Raw genomic sequence first — 20,638 nt, forward strand, 5'->3', positions numbered from 1 at the left:
CACTCGCTTCAGAATTAAAAATGGTGTTTCTACAGAGAAAGCCCCTGAGATACCTGGTGTTCCACACAGCTGGTATCAGTCAGGAAGGAGAACTCAGTACAGGTTGTAGGTTACAATGAGTGTCCAGACCCTTCTGTGGAGATAAGGTAAGTACCTCTATAAAGCATGCACAAGTGGTTGATGCATTATATGTGGTGCCCAACGAGAGGATAAGGGGTGGTGGGCACAAACTGAAACACAGAAAGTTCCATCTTAATATGAGGAAAAATGTCTTTATTTTGAGGGTGATAAAGCATTGGAACAGACTGTCCAGAGAGTTTGTGGAGTCCCTGTTTCTGGAGATATTCAAAACTGGATGTGACCCTGTGCAACCTGTTCTAGGTGAATCTGCTCTAATGGAAGGGTTGGACTAGATGATCTCCAGAGGTCCTTTCTAACCCCAGCCATTCTGTGTGACTCTGTGACAACTGGGTACTGCTGGAAGTTTACAATATATGCTTGTAATTTTCCCATTTGGGTTACTTGATCTTTTTTTAATTCACTGTATTAGGGAGGGGTTCAGAACATACTGAACCTTGAAAACCATGATACCATTGAAAGCTCAACAAGACTGATATTTATTACCAAGAGGTGGCCAACAAAACGAACAAACCCAAAAGAGAGGAAGGAGGAGAATAATAAGCCGCCAGCATGACCTCCCCAGGCACCCAGCTGTTGCCCATAAAGTTATCTTACTGAGCTAACGTGCCTATAATTACCAATAGCAGAAACTGCATCCTTGGAAAGTCAGTAAGTTCACAAATTGGCAGGCGTCCCCACCAAAAGGCAACATTGTCCTTGATGTGAAGCTAGCTTACCTCCAAGGAAGAGCTAACTGCTTTTATACAATTAACTGATTATGTCTGTCTAGGCAGGTGTGGTCAGCACTGCCCCACCAGAGGTTCTCAATCCCACCTCCCTGGTTATGCAAGCGCAAGCGTGAGTACTTTGGAATTTCCCTTCCACATGCTCAGTATGCTTCGAGGGTCTTTTTTAATTGAGTCTGGGAGTGTTACTTCATCATCTCCTCTTCAGTCTCTCCTTCAAATGTCCTTGACAGACGATGAGACAATCACAGAACACCCATTAAAACAGTTTATACAAGAAACTCTCTCTCCAAGGACATAGTACCCGTTTATCAGTGCTTGTTTTCTCATAACTTGGTAGGGAAAGAACAAAATTTTACATGTGGGTGGGCCAAACACAGACCAAAAGTATCAGCGTAAATTCACCCTGATACATTCACACACACATACACACACACACATACCACCCAAGGTTTTCTTTAAAGTTTTGAAGACATGGGCCAAATAAGATATTAGAAGAACTATTGCTTTATGTGGATTTTTAAAAATTATTTATTTATTTATTTTTACTTTAAAGGATGGTATCTATCAGAACAGTAAATGGAAAAAATGCAAGGTGTAATACTCAGTGAGAAGGTTCTGGAGATAATTTTACAAGAAATGAAATATCCTCCAGACGATTCAATTAAAATTACATGGCAGAGACAAATTTATATCAGATTTATATCAGCTATATGTCTTATGTTGACTGGTGATGTTGTATTGCCATTTTAGCTTCTATTATTTCATTGATATTGTAGAGCTGAACACAGCTCAGACCTACAATGTTGATTTATCAAATAAATCTGTGTTCATGGAAACTCTCAGGCTCATGTAAAAGAGTCTTTAAATTCAACAAGAGATATTTATAAATCTTTTGTTGCTAATCTCCTGTCTTCAAGTCAATAACATTACAGTTATAGAAAATAGTAGTTAAAATGAGATTTAGCTTAATATTTATATTTTTTTTGTGTGTTACTAAACATTGGAATCTTCTAGGGAGCGCTTTTTAAATCTGTGGACTATTGCAGTTCTTACTGAATAGTACTAGTTGTCTGTGTTAATATTTAAATGAGAGAGCAATTATGGGCCCAACTTCTTAGTAATTGTTAAAAGAATGAAAGTTACTGCTTAAAACACAGTTAGGGTTTTGTTCATTACATGAGAAATTTCCTTCTTGACTCGACTGTGTTGCAAATGTGGCAGAAGCAATCATTAAAAGCATGCAGTTGCTGAAAGAAAGTAAAAGAGGAATTCCTTTGAAGTTAAACTTTAGCCGACAAGGTAAATTTTGAAGCTGAACAGGTACTGTCCTTTTTCTTTTGTTCAGGAAAACAGTGCTTGGTTTAAGTTCTCTGTAAACAGGATTATAGTGACTCAGTACCCAACTCAATACCTTCTAACTTTGTTTTCTTGTATTGAGGTAAATTCCATAATAGTTCAGTAGTAGGACCTTGAGGCAATGTGGTTAAATACATATTTTTCTTTTTCTTTGTAGCTTAGTAGTTTTCTTTACTAGGGGAAAACCTTGTGTTTGTGAGACAGAGAAGCTTTGCTCACATAAGCTGTTGGGGTCCATAAACAATAAAGGAAATAGTCCTGAACTCATCTCGCTCTGTTTTTTTCCATTGCTTCACTTGTCTAATATGTTCTTCCCCAGCTACTGAAGGTCTGTTCTCTTCAAGTCAAGCAATCAACAGAGATCACTTGATCAGCTTTGTATCTGCAGATGATGGAAACGCAGATGTGGTGTTTCTACACTGGGAAAGAAACTCTGACCATATGTGCATGTTAACAAAAATCAGAGTAATTGTTAGAGCAGTGGCTATGACGTGTTGCCCCATCAGTGTGCTGCTATATTCCAGAAACAAATATCAGGACCGATCAGTCTGACTGTGCTTACAGCTTTGAAGAAAAAGTGATATTTTCTCTAGAGTTATAGTTTTATTGGGTGACTGTGATCAACATAAACTAAGAAATATTTAATTGATCTAAGCACAGAAGATCCAGTGTCAAAAAGCAGAGAAGAAATACTTGGTCTCATGAATTTCACTGCCAAGGAATGTCATTAGGATGGATCCACGGTATGAATATTAGCATGAGTAGATGGGGTGAGAGTAGTTGTAAGGAAATGCTGAACATGCTTGACTTTAAGAAGCACACGATTTGAAGATTGTTGGAGATATGGAGCCAAACTTAAATAATGTTGTGTCAAGAACTAAACTAAAACATGACACTTACTATTGTTAGATCAGGGATACAGTTTCATGTCTAGAATTTTGAAGCTTTTTTTACTTTTAGATATTTTGCCTAGTTGTTATTTTTCTCATCTACCTCCAAAATTCTGTGCAATTACAAAAAACCTTCCCATTTCCACACCATATATGTAAAAATCAATGAAACATTTGAGTGGAACCAAAGAGAAGCTTGGTAGAAGGGATTGAATTTAGAACACAATGTTGCATATTTTCATATGTATCCTATACCCATTATACAACTTTATATTCTGTTCACTTTGGGAATCAAATACTGTCCTGACAGATTCAATGATATTTCAGTCATGTAAGACCAAGAGAAAGTAAGTTAATTGAAACTTGTATTAATTTATTCCCTAGGTTTATTTTCTTTATGGAACTACTAATTTGCTTTACTCCTGTTTACTCCAGTTTTCCCCCCTGAAGTTATAAAATGGAAAACCTCAGGGGGTGGTGACCCTTGAAGTTTTTACCCAATGAGCGCTTTTGCAAAATATAAACATATCACAAGCAGAACGGAAGAGAAGGTAGTTGTAGTGGTTGTTGAAAAAGTAGCCATGTTGTAAGGCCACGAGGAGAAAGGCCAGGAGACCCCTGGGGGGATCTGGCCACCCCCCAGCCCCCGGCAGGGGGGCTACAGGGACTTGGAACAGTGTTAAACTGGGCTAAGTGCCTGTAGCTAGAAAGCTGAAGGAGTTTCTCCACTGTAAGAAGCAACAGGAGCAGCGGCAGGAACAGTGTACGGAGGGCAGAGAGCCAAGAGATAAGAGAGAAGCAGCAGAGGCATTGCAGCCGAGCAAGAAAGACAGAGTTGTCTGAAGAGAATGAGAGCCAGCAGCAGAGAGAGCAGAGTTAAGCTCTACAGAGAGAAAGTTTGGGTAAGAACTGAAACCAAACCCCCCAAAATCCTTGGAGACCCCTCACCTCCTAGAAGGGAGGGGTGAAGTGCAGCATGCACTTCAGAGAGGAGTTGAGAAGCTCAAAGCGTCTTGGAAAGCTGGACTGGGACGGAGAAAGAATGCAGAAGGGGTGACCTTGCCCCCCCCCTTCCCGCTGCTTGAGACAGAGCACAGAGCTCTGCAAAGGGAATTTGAATCCCCTGAAGATACAGACCGTCACGAAGACCCCTGAGCTTCGTGGTATGACCGTGGTGAAACGACCGTGTCCGGGTGAACGTAGCCCACGGAAGAAGACCCTCGCTTGAAGACGAGTGGCCAAGAGGGCTTGGATACCCCCACGTGTGTATTGGTAGAGATCCAGCTACAGCTGCTGCATGGAAGAGAGAGACAGAGATGCCTGCTGCCTTAGAGACACTGCTGCTCTGAAAGCGGAAAGGATCTTTCCTTCTTCCCTCCTGGACTTTTATTTGGAGGGGAGAAGAGATTTATTTGGAGGGGAGAAGAGATTCTGTCATGGTAGAGATAGGTGAGATTGTATGTAATGTATTGTAGTATTTATTTGTACAGTCACTGTAATACATTCCCTTTCCCCCATTTTGAGTCTCGTGTGGTGTCTGGAAAACCCATCTCACATTGGGTTGAGATGTGGGAGGAGAGCTTGGACTAGGGAATTGGATTTTGGGGTTCTCAAACCATGACAGTACCCCCAGTCTCCCCTCTGTACATATTTCAGTGATGGTAAAAGACAAGTAATAGATTGTGATTTCATGTATTCTGTTACATTGTTGCCCTTAATAGAAACCATTAATTTTGTATTTGCTAAATTTAATTTTATATTTTTAAACTGTTGGTGCTAAGGGGGCAGTTGGAATCTAAATACCAGAAACGTGCAGAATATAATACTACTTTAGGCTGTTCTCTAGTAAAATAGGAAAGGAAATGTAGGGAAAAATGACAAAAATTTGAGACTAACCATATAGTCACCTAGCTATGTATCTTGTTCAGTAATTAGGCCTTGTTTGAATCTGATTTATGTAATCCCAAACTTACTCTAGTCTGAAATCTAGCCTGAAATCCTACCAGATCCAAGATTTGGTGCTTCTGTTTCTTTTTTGTGAGTATTCTGATGCTGAACTTAATGCTCTGTTTTTATTCTAACGTGGCCAAGATTTAATGAATTAATAGTTCTTTTTTTAATACTGGCTGCACTGCTGGAACTTTAATGTTCAATATTAAAATCCTGAGATATATCTATGAAAAGCTTGAATATGTTTTGCTTATCTAAAAATATATTTATTATTAATAAAAGAGTATTACTTGCAATGTAGAGTCTTCGTTTGGTAATGAACCATATATAAACAGATATTTATGTTCCTGTAGAGGTATGGCACCAGGCAGGTGCCAAGGTTGGATACAATGTGGCTACTGATAAATGATTTTTTTAAAGACTTTATTTAGTGTAGCATATTTTGTAGGAACCTGTCTGTAGGCTGCATAATGAGAACAAGCAGACAAGCAAAAGATCAAGTTTAGTATTTCACATATTTTTTGCTTATTCTCTTCATATCCCCTTCTTGAAAATTGTTTTGAAGGAAGCAAGTCACACTGTAATCAATGAAAACTTTGTATTGCCCTTTGTGGGAAGAAGTTACCCATTACAGCCTATAACTGTTAATGTCCATCCTACTCTCAGAAAAATATTTGATTTGACTTTTGAAATTAAGAGGAAAAAAAGCCATTTGAGCACCCTTTCCTTTCTATCACTTAAATTATGTGAAAATTTCTACTCTTGAAAATCCCTTAATGATAAATCCAATACAATCCAAATATTACAATTGCTACTCAAATCAACAAGTTTATTAAAATTCTGATTGCTGGGACTTTTTTATAATGGCCAGTGTACTTCAATGTTTCCTTCCCTTCTGGGAGCAAGAACACTTGGTTTGTGGATCTTCTGACACTAACCAAACTGTGTGCTAATGCATTTAAAGACCAAAATAAAGCTGAAAGAACTTATTTCAATTCTTTTTTTTTTTTTCTGCTTAAAGAGGAGTATTTGTTTTCCTCTTAGATTTACCTTCCCATGATTCATTTGTTGCCAATACAAAAGGCTCTTGGTAGATTCCCTTCTTCTGGAATATCACAGATGTGATGCTGCTTTTATAGCTTAGCAAAATTAAATTTCATGAAAATCAATAAAGTAACAGTGCTGTAAAATTGACATAAGTGATGAGGCTGAACGTGTTCTCTGAAAAATCTTTTTCTAAAAATGATAAAACAGAAGCATAACATTTGGGCTATTGACTAACATTTGCAAAGTTAGATTTATTTGCCAGTCCTTACCTGTGACTTTCAAGCAAGTTTGAAATGTCATAGCAATTATATCATCTGTTTTGGAAAGGTGATTTTTCACTATGATACTGGGATAATGAAGTATTATAAAGTTAACTCTTTTACTCTCACCCACCCAAAAAAAACCCCAAAAACCAGAACAGTTAAATAAACATTGGTAAGTAGATAAATGCAGACTTAAATTTGAATGAGTTTTTGTGGATTTGGAGTAACAAATGGACTTATTAATGGGTTAATTGAGAATTTGAGAATTTTAACCCAAAAAGGCTGCTATGTGGGAGAATTAATTCATTAAGGGGGACAGGAGGGAGAGAGAAAGGTGGGAAACACAGGACGAGCAGTCCCACAGAAAACCAATGAAGTGTCTTCTGCTTTTTGTTCCACTTTCCTAACATATAAGTGTTAGGATAAAGATAGTATTTCAGTGATGGATTTTCAATAGCATCAACTTTTTCTGTTCCTGCGTGTAATACCCTGTGTTATTCCACAAAATAATGTTTATTGAACTTTCTTAGTTATTACTACTAACACTGAAGGTTTGAGAAATCAGATTCTATTAATAGAGACTTCTTTAAAAATAAAATAAAATTGCATTATGAACTAAGTATTTCTGGAAATTTTTAGAATTCTTCAGTTTCAGTTGACTGTATGTACTGTATGTCTGATTCAGAGATACAAATTCTGTGATTGTTTGGAATGGAAATAGGCACGATGATCCTAATGGACTTTTCCAACTTGAGATATTACATGATTCAGTGGTCATTTGGGCACGGTGTTGAGTGGTAGTCTGAAAAATAAAAGCTAGACACGATCCCAGTATGGGGGAACTGGAATAGTTTATTGAACACAAGAACGCTATTTTAAAGGTATCTGAGGATGGACATGTTAATGAAGGGGACGAGCTATGTTAATTAGGGAATTACACAAGTTTTTACTGCAATTTCCAAATAGTTAATTTTTGTTCGAGTAGGATTACATGGGGGATAGAGGGATTACAGGGGTTTAGACATGGTCTGATACAATCATCTCAAGAGTCCTTCCTGATTTCTACTGGAGCCAGGCTTAATCCATAAGGTAGAACTTTAACAGGTCTTGTGAGAAGGGTCCAGCTCCTTCAGATCACGAGGTTTTTGTCAGCCCTTGTTTTCCTTTGCTAAAAGCTGGGTTTGGGCTCCCACAGTGTTGCCTTTAGCATAAGTGGACAAATGACTTCTGATGGGGAAAGTAAGAAACTACAGAGTGATAACCAGTTAGTATTCTGAGCAGGTGCTTTGGTGGGGCCAGGTTTGCCCCCCTAACTGAAGAGGAGTAGGAGAGTTTTGAGTGTGTGGTGGCAAAACCTCTGATCTGCAGAAGAGCAGCCCAGGTGCAGAGGAGGTGTGCACCCACCACTGGAGGATGGCTATGACAAACCGACCTTTGTTTTGATAAACCAGTTGAGCCCTGCAGCTTACTGTGTCCCTGATAACCTGTATCTGATGCCTTAAACAAACTGGTTTTTAGCCAGACAAGGGAAAAGACTAACAAGAAACAGATCCTGTGGAGGTGGGGTGATGGCTTTTATCATGCCAATTCCCTCTGATAAGGCAAAACTTGCTCTACTATGCAGGTGAGAGAAGGAGGGTCAAACAGTGGTCATGCCATTAGAAAGGACCATAAACAACCAAAGACCCCCATTTCTGGGGCCTTCCACCAGAAAACTGCACATGACCCACAGTGTTGCATCAGATAGTATTAAATGCCACCCCCAGGGGAGGTACCTGGGCATTCCCATATAACCTATGCTTATATTAACCCACTGAACTTTGTGTTTCATGGGCTTACCCCATGGCCAACTGATCAAGAGTGCGACCATCGCTTCAACCAAGGGACGTCTGAATTGCAACAATCAAGTCCTGTCTCTGGATCCATGGGTGGCGATATCTTTCTACTCCACTATCTACTCATCCTTTCTTTCTCTTTCTTTCTTTTCCTTCTTAAGTGATATTTTCTGCTTTTATGTTGCTGTATTTCCATAGATAGTAACCAAAATGGCTATGTGCTTCCTTTCCATTGCAACCAAATTGTTCTAAAATAAACTTGCTATAACAATATATATATACATCAGTCATTCAACATTATTTCACTCTAATCTGCCCCAAGAGATTAATAAGAACCTTGGTTACCTCTCCTCAGTGGTGAATTGTAGTAAGTATGTCTCATGGTGTAGTCCTAGCTGGCTGCATACTCCCCCTGGTGGGAGTGGGAAGAGAATTGGAAGTGTAAAAATGGGAAAACTTGTGGGTTGAGATAAAGACAGTTTAATAGGCAAAGCAAAGCAAAACAAGGAATTCATTCACCAGTTCCCATGGACAGGTATAATGTCTTACTTTGAATGTCTCCATTTGTACATCTCCCCCTTCCTTCTTATTCCTCCAGATTTATATTCTAAAAATGATATCATGTAGTATGGAATGTCCCTTCAGTCAGTTGGGGTCAGCTGTCCTGCCTGTGTCCAGTCCCATCTTCTTGTGCACCCCCAGTCTCCTCACTGGTGGGGTGAGAAGTAGAAAGACTTTAACTCTGTAAGCACTGCTTAGCAACAGGAGAACATTCCTGAATTATCAACACTGTTCCCAGCACAAATCCAAAACACAGCCTCATACCAGCTGCTATGAAGAAAATTAACTCTATCACAGCCCAAACCAGAACAGTATATAACATGAAATCTAACAAGATATGTAAGCAAAAATACTGAGTTTGTGTAAATTCTAAAGCAAGTAATGTTTTCCCCCTTAGGAAGAAACATGCCTAGAAGTAAATTCAGCTGTATAGAATTTGACAACAGGGAGAGGTGAGGAAGTTGACCTGTGTCATATACTTCTTTCCAGTAAAAATGAAACTAGACAAGAATAAGTGTTTTTAGAATAAACACTAGCTTAAATTCAAGTGCATGTATAAGCACGTTGCAAAACTGGGACCTGGGAAATTAAAGGAGGAATGAGAATGACAACCATTAAGAAATCCAGGCACAGCTTTTGAGAGGTCTGACCTGGACTTTGTAATTGATAAGGAGACAAGGACTACGAGGATTTGGGATATTTAGAGGGTGAGAGGGATGCAGGCCTGTGCAAAATTTAAGAAATCCTTAGAAGAAGAGGACCAGGGAGGAATAAAGAGGGAGAGACTAGATAGAAGGGGGGGCATTAAGAAGACTGGTAACATATAAACAGTTGCTAGTCCCTTAACTCGTCTAACCTATGCTGGTCACTGCAGTCTGTCCCATTTTCTTGAATCCTTTCTGATCTCTGTGCAATATCACTCTACCCTGTCAGGGAGTAGTATTAGCACTGACTGTAAGCTCTGGTGGGATGGACACAAGGGGATTTGGGGCCAGTAGGTAGAGTCAAACTGGGATGAATGTGCACCTGGGCTTGTCCTGCTCAGCTAGAGCAGGTGGGGGCCCTAGTGTCAGGCACCAATGTGAGATTGTGGGATATAAGATCTAGATGGCAGATACTGGAGGGGCTGGGATGTTCATGGTTTTCTCCTGTCCTGGTGTGTGTGGGGGTTTCTGTGCCTGAATTTGGCAGCAAATGAGAGATTGGACTGGGTGGTGAGCAGGAGGCCTTAAGTTGTGGTAGGTGTGTCTTGAATGACCTGTGACTGTGAGATGCTTGTGTTTGTTTGCTAGCAAATATCAAGCTGGGATAGCTGGCAGGTGGAGGCTGGTGGTCGGCAGTGTGCAGGCAGGGGTGTTGAATGGAAAGATGGTTCCTGTTGATGTTCAGAGGATCTCAGAATGTGCTCATGGATCTAGGAAGTGTGGTGATGTATACTTTCCCAAGAAGAACTTCACCCTTAACTGAGGTAAAGGGGGAAGGGGATTTGGTTATCTATACTGTGTTTATGTGAGTTCTGGTGGTGTTTTATGTGGATGCTATTAAAAAGGGAGTGCCCAGCTTGATTAATTCTGTAGTTGGTTGCATTGCTTGGTGTCCTCTGTGTGTGCATCACACATTGTTGGCTGAACTTTCAAATGGGAAAGCAGCAGCTGCACCCATTGGTATGGGATGGAAAAACTGAACCCTGGGTCTACTGGACTGGGCTGCAGCAGCTGAAAAGGAGCAATCACAGGTAGCAGCATTAAACATCCCATAAAGGACACCTGAGCGATCCCTTACTCCCGGTTAAGAACTGAAAAAAAAAATAAAATCAAGTTGTAGCTGAAACTGGCAATTTAACTTTTTTGGTATTTAAATATTGCTAAGAAAAAGATGTTTTAAGGCTTCTTTACTGAAGAATCTACTAAGCCCTTGTATTCAGTTTTATTTGAAATATGCTACATAAAGACAATTTATATATAAGTAAATGAATCAAGAACATCCTTTGTTCAAAGTTCAAGGGAGTATTCATTGTGGTTGAGAACTATTCTGTGTATGTGACAATAAAACCCAATGTCTCTAGCGGCACAGTCTCAGATACACTAGCAGTACCCATTGAAAAGATATGGGAGTAAATTTCAGAATTAAATATGAAGGAAGAATAAAAGCTTGATGAAAAAAGACTATTGAATTGCCTAGTTATAGCATCAAAGGTTTAAGCCAAAAGAATCTCAGTTTCTGACTGTTTTAAGGCAAAGCAGAGGGGAGAGGGAAGAAAATAATTTGGCTGTTAAATTCAGAGTTTGATTTTTGAACTGCATTAAAGAAAATAAGTCTCAAAAAAATTCTAACAGGTGCTTAAAAAACCCTAAAAATATGCAGGTTTTACAGTATTTTCTTAGCACTAGTTTCATGGCCTTTAGTATACACTGAATACAATATATTACTAATGAAAAGTTGATTTATTCTTTCCATATCAGTAACTTCTAACATTCTTCAGTTCTACTGCAGCACTCTATATTCCCTGTCAGCATCTAATAATTTTTTCATGATGCAGCTTGGGAACAAGACGTCTGGATTAACAAAAGTATAACAGCAATTATGAGCAGAGTGGCTGCTGTAGTTTGAGTGCCCTTGCACAAATGACACCACTAAGCAACAAGAAAGAAGGTACAAGAAAAAATAGAGGCTTGTACCAGAATGAACTTGGCGGATACTAGAGTAGATTTTGAAACTAATATTTGAAACAGAAGAATAGGTCAAGACATATCTTTTTGAAGTGACAGAGTTGATCCTTTTCAAAACTGACCAGCATTTACATATTACTATAGAAAGGTGTTTGGCTGTCAAAGGGAGGGGTGTGTGTTCCTGCTATACACATGGTTAACTTACAGGTTAATTCTTTAATGTGAAAAGGGAAGAAATGGAAGAAGGTAAACATTGTGAAAAGCTGCAGGGAGTCTTCAGGCGTTCATATGAATGTACTGAAGTATTTCATTGTGAGATCTTAGAATTATGTATTATAAAGGTCATCATCATTCTGTGTTTTTTGCGACCTTTCAGTTCTAAAAATTTGGCTTCCAGGACAACAAACTGATTACAAAAATAAATATACTGCATCTATTGATTTTTTTTGCACATTGACTTGGACAACCACCATTTCTTTCTCTTAATACTTTTCACTTATTGTATAAGTCAGTTATCTTAATTATGGGTGGTTTCTCTTTATTCCCAAAAACCTTTGTGTAAAAGAGTCTCAGAATATTTCAGACTGAAAATATACATAATCACTGATAGCAAGTTTCTTATCTGCCACTCACTGTCTGAGTCCTAGTGCAGTATTTTGTTAGAACTTCCAAAAGCTGCTGCAGAAGCTGTCAAAGAAGATGCATTATGTTGAACAGAGGAATTAGCATTTTTTTCCCTTCCACTTGTTGCCAGACAGTGCCTTCAGCTAGAGAAGCAAACTCCTACTAAACTGTTCTTGGGTTGGTATTCATGTACTGCTTTACAAGCTCTCTGGATTTATTTGTGAAGTAATGTGTAAAACTGGTTTAAAAACAGAAGGTTGAAAACTCAGTACTGTACTGGCAAAAAGCTGACTGATGTCAACAGAGAATATTGTTCACCTAGATCCACCTGCACTAATCTCTTTGAACTTAATTTCTATTTTGTGAAAAAAATTTTGTCCCCTGTTTTGTGTCTGATTTTGTTTTCTCACATGCAGCACAAATGAGACTGTTCACTGACCCAAAATCTTCTTCTTCAGTGACTGCTTTTCGAAGGACAGACCCACTCTTCTTTCTTATAGTTTTGCTTTATTGGTGGTTTATTCTATATGTACAAAGTTAAATTTACCCACTTTATAAAAAACACTATATGCAATGGGTTCCTCTTAGAGTGCTGTTTTTACTGTTATGTATACCTTCCCTCTGATTTCTGTTGCTTAATGATTTCATGATTTTCTGCATTCTGTGAATTTTATATACAAGAGTTGTATAACATAATTGTTTTATAATTATGTAATAAGTTTCATAAATGTTGAAAATCATAAAAGCAGTTTCCTTGCTAGTTTTATTTTATTCTTTTTTTTTGAGATCAGACTATTAACTTTTCATCAGTTAGGGTGTTTTGATATTGTATAGTAATTTAAAAAATTCAAATTACTTTGTGACACCAAGTCAAATACTATGTCTATACATATATTTCAATGAGAAAGATGCATTTTGTTACCTAGGCATGAGCTTTCACTATGGCATATCAATATAGACACACTTAATGAAGACTTACAACATACAATAGTTTCCTACTTGGTCAATTTTCAAGTTGACTGATATTATTTATACTTCCAAAGAACTAAATCCAATTCTTTGATAGAAGTGAGTTTGGCTTGTTAAGTTATCTCAACTGCTCTGCCTCTGAAATATCCCAGAGTTATTAGATTTATCCAAAACATACATTGGCACGGTGTCCTCAGTGACCTCTCTTTTTAGGATACTTGAATGCTGACTATATAATGTATTTCTTCTCATTAATGAAAATTTCCAGTACTTTGTGCTTCAAGTCTGTGTCACTAACTAGTTCAGTTGGTGACACAGACTTGCAGAGTTTTAACCCAGAGCAATTTAAATTTATGTAACTTCTTCCTCTGCCTTCAAGTATGAATACCTTTTCCTGTATCATTCTGATAAGTATTTATCAAGCCTTTTATTAAAGACCTTTAAATAGACAGATTGTATGACCTCTCCAGGCAATATATTCTAGTGCATCACTCTCCTTACCTCAAAGTTTTCCTTAATTTTTACCTTGAATCTTTTATGTAGTAATGTGAGCCCATTCTTTTCCTATTTTCATAGGTAAGGAAAACAAATTAGTCCCTGCTTTGCAGAAGCCATTTATTTATTTAAACCGTTTGTATTATCCCTTCTCCCTTTAAGGTAAACTAGATTAATTAAATGTTTTCGGGTAGGTATGCTTCTGTGGATCTCTGATTATTCATTTGCTTCTCTTCTTAACTTCTCCTGTTAGTACACATTCTCATTGAAGTTCGGCACCAAATCTGGATCAGAAATTCCAGCTGAGTATGAGACTCACCATGGTCTTATGGCCTTTTCTCCATGATTTTCATCAGGAAGTACAACTCTAAGTATACTTGAGGAATCTCACCACGCAGAGCTAACAGAGGAACTTACTCAGCTGTCCTATTCTATTATGTGGAACAGTTTATCACTAGTTTTTCTGTTAATCCAACAAGCCTAGTTAGATGTTTCTGTTTCTTCAAGGTCAGCCTTTGTTGTTGGTGATTCAGGAGCCATGAGGAAAAGGTTCTTTTCAATGACTTTTACCTTTATTCTGATGGAGCAACTCCTTGCCTTGTCCTTTCCTACACTGTACCTACATGCTTATGCTCTGCTTTTGTATATACCCTTAAGAATCAGACTTTTTTCATTCCTTGTATGTTTTCTTCTTATGTTTGGAGTCAGTGCAGAACTCCTTATTAGCCATATTGATCTATTGATATGTTTTTCAGCTTCCATTAGTGAATGATTTGCTTAAAATATCTACTTGAAGACAGGAATGTTTATGATGTTGCTTCTTCTTTGTTTTCTGAGGGTTATTAACTTTTCTGCTTACTTATAAATTTAATTGAAATTCTTCTTCCCATGACATTTTCCTCAGCCACTTCATCCTTTTTGTTCAGAATCATAGCTAAAAGCCATTTCTGACTTCTAGGTCAAGAAGCATTCAGCACTCCAGGAATATGGTAGACACCTTCCCTGCCAAAATTAGCTACCCAGGCTTCTTCTATACTCAATGAAGATTAATGGGCCTCTGCAGACTATGATGGTAATTTCAAGATAAGAAATGAAATATTCTCTAAAACAAGATTTTTTTGTTACATTCTCTATAGATACTGAGTTTAGATGACCAGATTAGTTTTTGGTTAATAAATTTTTAGGTTGCTATAGCTCAGTGAGCTGAATAATGCTCTCCATCTTTTTTGGTGTAATTTTTTTAAGCAGATGTTTGGGTAATTGGAATTGTTCTTTACTACTAAAGCTTACATTCTGAATAATGTTGCCATTGATTCTCATCAAGCCTTGTCTTCTTGATGCTCATGGTTTACCTTGAGTTCTGAGCATGACAGTACCCCGTGTTGCAATTCAAAGCAATGTCTATCTTCATCTTTTCAGAAGCTGATTGTTTCATTGATAAATGGATTGTCAAACCATTAGCTTAGAATTTATTTTTGTTTCTCTAAATAAGAAAATATAAATTAAATCGACCAATAAACAATCAACAGCACTACCAAGGTGCAGGTCAAAACAACGAGGCATGGATGTTCAAGGGAGCAATTTTTTAGCTTACATCCTAATGGACAAACTAGACCCTTAATTTGTTTTAGGAAAAATATGGAAGGTTTTTTTGTTTTCTTACAAGAATTATGAAGTTTCAGAACCACTCTGCTCCAGCCTCAAAATACCAAGGTAATTTGCTATAGTGGTTCTTATTTTGGCTGCTGGTAGTAAAATAAAAATATTTTATATCCTAAACAAGTTGGCAATGGTAATTCCTACCATCGACTGCTTCACCGTCCAAGCTGTTTGTCAAGTTTCTGTCACAATAGCTTCTTTGGGTAATAATTTGAAGAATCAATAGTCTTCTCTCTTTTTTATGAAACCTGGCAACTTTTCCATCGATTGCTTTTCTTCCAACACTGCACCTGCTGTCTTTGCAGTTTCTGATTAATTTTCTAGCATCTCAGCTCATACATGTATTTCAATATAACACAGTAACATGGATTTCTGAGAATATACTGGCTGTTTCTTTCCTGTTTGGATACTGTAACCTAAGTTGGCAAAATGGACCATATTTTATATATGTGATATTGTGTGGTATAGACAAAAAAATAGCTGATAGATAAAGGCATAATTCTTTTCTGCATACAACAGTAGGATGTTGTGTTGGAATAAAATAGAAGAGAAACAAGTAATGTTTAGTATAATTACTAGCTAAACATTTTTTAGATAGTAGTTAAGCAACAGTAGTTAACTGCAGTGTCCAGGAGAATCTCTCTTCTTCTGTCCCAAACTGCAAGTCTTACTATCAAACTGTTTTCTGTGTACTAATCTTTCTACTTCAGCTTTTTAAAGTTACTTTTATTGCTTTTTTACTTTTTCCTGCTGTTCATGTATGTAGGATATGCCATGAACCAAGCTCTAAATGTCATTCTTTAGTGTACATGTTGAGCCAGTAATTATGTCTAGTAGTGGGATAGGACTGATCTTGTATAGGTATAGAAACAGTATTACTCTACATACTATTTCAATACCAGTTCACTTCATGTTAGCAAATTCCCCTCTTGTGCTATATATGCCAAAGCTACAGAGTAATACTAAAGCTACTGAGTAATACCAAAGCTACTCCATTAATTCGCCTTTCCAATTTAAATATTCTATTTGCTTCCTCTGCAGCACTTAAGAAAAAGCATCCAGCACTGCTAGTAGGATGACAGATCTAGTTGTCTCTCTGGGAAAATAGACAACATAACACACCTTTATTGTGTGTCCTGATAAGACTGCAGGAAGCATATTATCATGTTTTTGTAATCTACAAATTAATGGTGTTAAAAGACCATTAATCAATAAGAAGGTATAAACAACAAACTAAATCAAAAACAGATTTCTGTGCATCAATTTAATTTGCTTAGACTGAGCCTGAAGTTAGGGATGACATGGATATATCTTTTGTTTACGTACATATTCTTCTGACTGAACCCAATGAAAACTTGAATGTCTTGGTACCCTGCAGTGTTGCCTACTCTCATGAAATGCACAAGCAATTTGACAGAAAACAGAAATATATCTGTATTCTGTTTTCACAGTAGAAGTCCCAGTGCAGGCTATGTTAAACAGAAAGCTCTCCCTAAATCTACTGGTATTTCCAATTCTTTCTAATCAGAGGAAAAACATTTAACATGTTTTATTTTCACTTGTCTGAGGATGAGAAAAATATGCATTCAGTTTGTTTAACTTACCAAGGTTATTTTCTTCTAATAGGAGGGGGGTTTACTCTTTTAAGAGCTGGCAAGTGAATATTGACAGGTACAGCTTTAAAACTTTGCAGAAAATAAGGTGTCTGGTAAAAGTGGATCATTAAGAATCCTTGCTTATCTCTTCAGGGAGACATATCTGTTTAAAAGATAATAGACTGCGGTGTAGCTTACCTGGATGATTCAGGAACCTTTAGAGACATTTAGAGAATAATGCAATCATCAAGCACCATTAACATGGGTTCATAAAAGGAAAGTTCTGTTAAACTTATTTGATATCTTTCTATAATAACAGTGACCACACTGCTCTCTACAGCTTCCTGAAGAAGGGATGTGTAGAGGGAGATGCTGAGTTCTTCTTTCTAGCACTCAATGATAGTATGCATGTGAATGGCTCAAAACTGTGCCAGGGAAGGTCAGACTGGACCACAGGAAGCATTTCTTTACTGAGAAGGTGGTCTAACACTGGAACAGCCTTCCTATAGAGGTGGTTGGTGCCCCAAGCCTGGAAGTATTTAAGAGACATTTCAACAGTACCTTTAACAATATTCTTTAACTTTTGATCAGTCCAAAAGTGGTCAGCCAGTTGCATTAGAAGGTCATTGTAGGTCCCTTCCAACTGGAATAGTTTATTCAATTCCAATACAGTAATATTTCCAAAATTATTAACACACAGGTAGGCACTTTTTTAAAACACCTATTTGCTTAACTTCTAGAAAATTTTCAAGGGGTTTTTATATTTCTGAAAACTCTTACTAGACAACTGTCTTTATTTCTATGTTCATGAAATACTTCTACAGAATAGGTCCATGGGGAATACTGTGAGCATCTCCAGCAAATTGTACCGTGTATTTTAGTGTTAACTCTACTTTGTTCTGCAATCACAGGTGTAATTATCTACTATACTTAGTCTAAGCTTTTGAATATAGACACTTGAATTGATTTGGATCTAGAAAAAAGTTATAGACTCCAGTATTTTACATAAGGATGGATTTTCAAATGCAACTAAGATTGCCATACACAATGTAGGCAGACCCTCACCTTATGTTTCTAACTATGTCTACAAAGTTGGATACGTGGGCAGATGCACAAATATATAGCTTTTTGTGTGATTTTGAATTGTGGTTACAGGACAGAATGCAAATTGATTACTACTGTATATTACACTTGAGAAGAAAAAAGATTCCTAAAAATAGACTCTTATGTGAATCCATGTTGTATTTGCAGTCATTTAATTTTCTTTAACTGTACATTATTGGTCTGTCTGTGTAGACTCACCAATTTGATTGTGGTGGAAACATAGTGTCTTACAATGAGAGACTGCTCCTCTTTCAACAGAGCTTAACGTTTCTGTGGAGAAGGCACAAAAAAGGGAAAAAGGATACAGCCTTTTCAAATAGTTTACAGCCTGATTTGGTAGTAAAATCTGATCTCTATTTTACCTGGAATTTGTTATTCTGTTAATCACTTAATCTAAAAGATGAAAAACATGAGAGAACAGTGTTTGTCTGAGTTGCTCAGAAAACCTATATTGATGTGAAGTTTCAAAATTAGTGGGAATTTTCTGAGGACTAATGCTAGTACTCACGTTGGTTACTTTGTCTGTCCAGGTAGCGTGTAGCAGGTAACTGAAGTGAGTGAATGCCCTGATATTCTGTAAAAGATTAGGATTCTGGAGCATTTTTCTATCAGACTTTGACTGGGAAAATACCATCTTGAAAAAGGATAGGACTGTTACCAGGAGGTGAAGCAGCACCTCCATTTCTTGGATTATTGCATCCAATTGTTCAGGCATTTGGGAAGGGTACAGATAAATCTGAGAAAGTCCAAAAAGACAAGATACTTTAAAGGTACTTTGAAGACTAAGATTTTGTTACTCCAAGCTACATGCATCAACAGAAAACTGAGTGACACTGATTTTTTTTGTATATATATTTTGTGCATTTGTAAAAATGCAAGTATTTAATGGAAGGAGCTGTATAGGAATACCTTTTGGTTTTTGATTGACTTGGAAGTACCTACCTATTCAGAGCGGTTTCTTACTGTCATTAATTACACCTCACTAATCTCAATAGCTGAGCAGAGATGGAGGTTTCAACCTGCATTGAAGAAAAAATATTATTTTGAAAACAAGACTGCATAAGGAGCATAATCTCCTTTGCCATGCAGATAAGTACAGCAAGTTAAAGTCAAAGGTTATGCTGATGAAATAAAAAACTGAATTGTTGGAAGTTAGATGGCAGTATTAGCTTACAGTGCACTTCTGATCTGTTGTTCTTTTGTTCAGGTTTTCCTAACACTCTTGTCACTATTTTTTCTTTTGAGAATCTCTTGGTGTTGTGTTAAGTAACATGACTAATCTGTCACACAGTTTTCTTTTTCCTTCCCCACAGGAGAAATGAGTACAGTGGTGTGTCTTATTTTGGTCCCTTTTTTCTTTTTCTTCCTACCTCTCTTTGATTTGCAGTCTTAATATTACCCTTTTTTAGGAACTTCTGGAAGTTGTCTGAGTCATGTTGCTACTCTGTAGAGACTCTGAGCCATATTTGAAGATAAGCGATGCAGCCTGGGAGACCGGAGGGATTCTAAATCACTGCAACTTACAGCTTCCTCTGCCTTCCCAATAGATCAACTACACTTAGTAAAATCTCTACAGATTGTTTTAAACAGTATTTATACTTAGGTTGGTTTGTCAACATGTAACTTCCATTCTCCAGCTCATTCTCTCTCAAATGGTAGAATTCTCATGCTGAAGGGTCTGAAAATAGAAGAGAGAAAGAAAGAAAGAAAGAAAGAAAAAAGAAAGAAGAAAGAAAGAGAAAAAGGAAGCTATTCCTGCTTTAATCTTCTCTTTTAGCACTTTTGCTATGACAGTAGGTATAAGGGTGACTGATTTATCTTTGTGCCTTTAAGTAAGTTTATTTTGTAACACTTTACTTGCCACTTCACATTTAACCCTAAATATAAAGGTGTGGAAACAGTTTCTCTTAACCATTTTAGAGAGTTCATGACATTTCAAAAATAACCCCACTTTAAGTCTCAAATTGCTTGTTAAAAAAGATTCAACGGAGAAAAATGATTCCTAATTAAATTGGCTTAGACTAAACATTTACAGACGTTAAAATATGCGCTGTTGATTTCCCTTTGCAGGTGCGTACATAACACTTGCTGAATAAACCACCACTCCATCTTGGCACAGGTAAAAATGTGTCTTTTTGGATCATGTTATTGTGAGAAAGTTCCTCAGAGCGCATTAAATCATATTTCCAGTGATATGATTCATTTTCTTGAAGGGCGATCTTCTAGAAGGGACACCTTCTCACTGAAGGCATAGGCATGGATGCACTCAAAACAAATGTATATCAGTGGATGTGTGTATATATATATATATATATATATATGTATGACACAGAATTTAGGTCCATGGTTCTCCCCTGTAGAGGGATGGCCAGTCCAATAAAAGCTTGTTTCAAGGCTGCAGCTGATACAAAACTCAGTTAAAGGGGAAGTGGGGGAAGAGAACAGCAGATATACCTTCTTCCTAACTGACTAGGATATTAAGGGAGGGATGGAGTCAGTTTTACATAGATCTGGATGCTTATCAGAGCAGCCAGTCAGATTAGATGGTACCAACAGAGTTTAAACCTATATTCACTTAGAAAAAACTCTCATATTTCCTTCTACCAAACAGAATATGTTTCCACAGTTATAAAATATGCTCTCATTCTGAGTGATGTGACCACTTATGCATGCAGACACATAAAGATGCTAGTCTTACCAGTTCCAGGGACTGTGTTTGTCAGCTCGTGGCCAATATCATACATCTGCAGTT

The sequence above is a fragment of the Corapipo altera genome, unplaced genomic scaffold (genome assembly GCF_003945725.1).
Source record: "Corapipo altera isolate COAL_440 unplaced genomic scaffold, ASM394572v1 24b, whole genome shotgun sequence".
Taxonomy (NCBI): Eukaryota; Metazoa; Chordata; class Aves; order Passeriformes; family Pipridae; genus Corapipo; species Corapipo altera.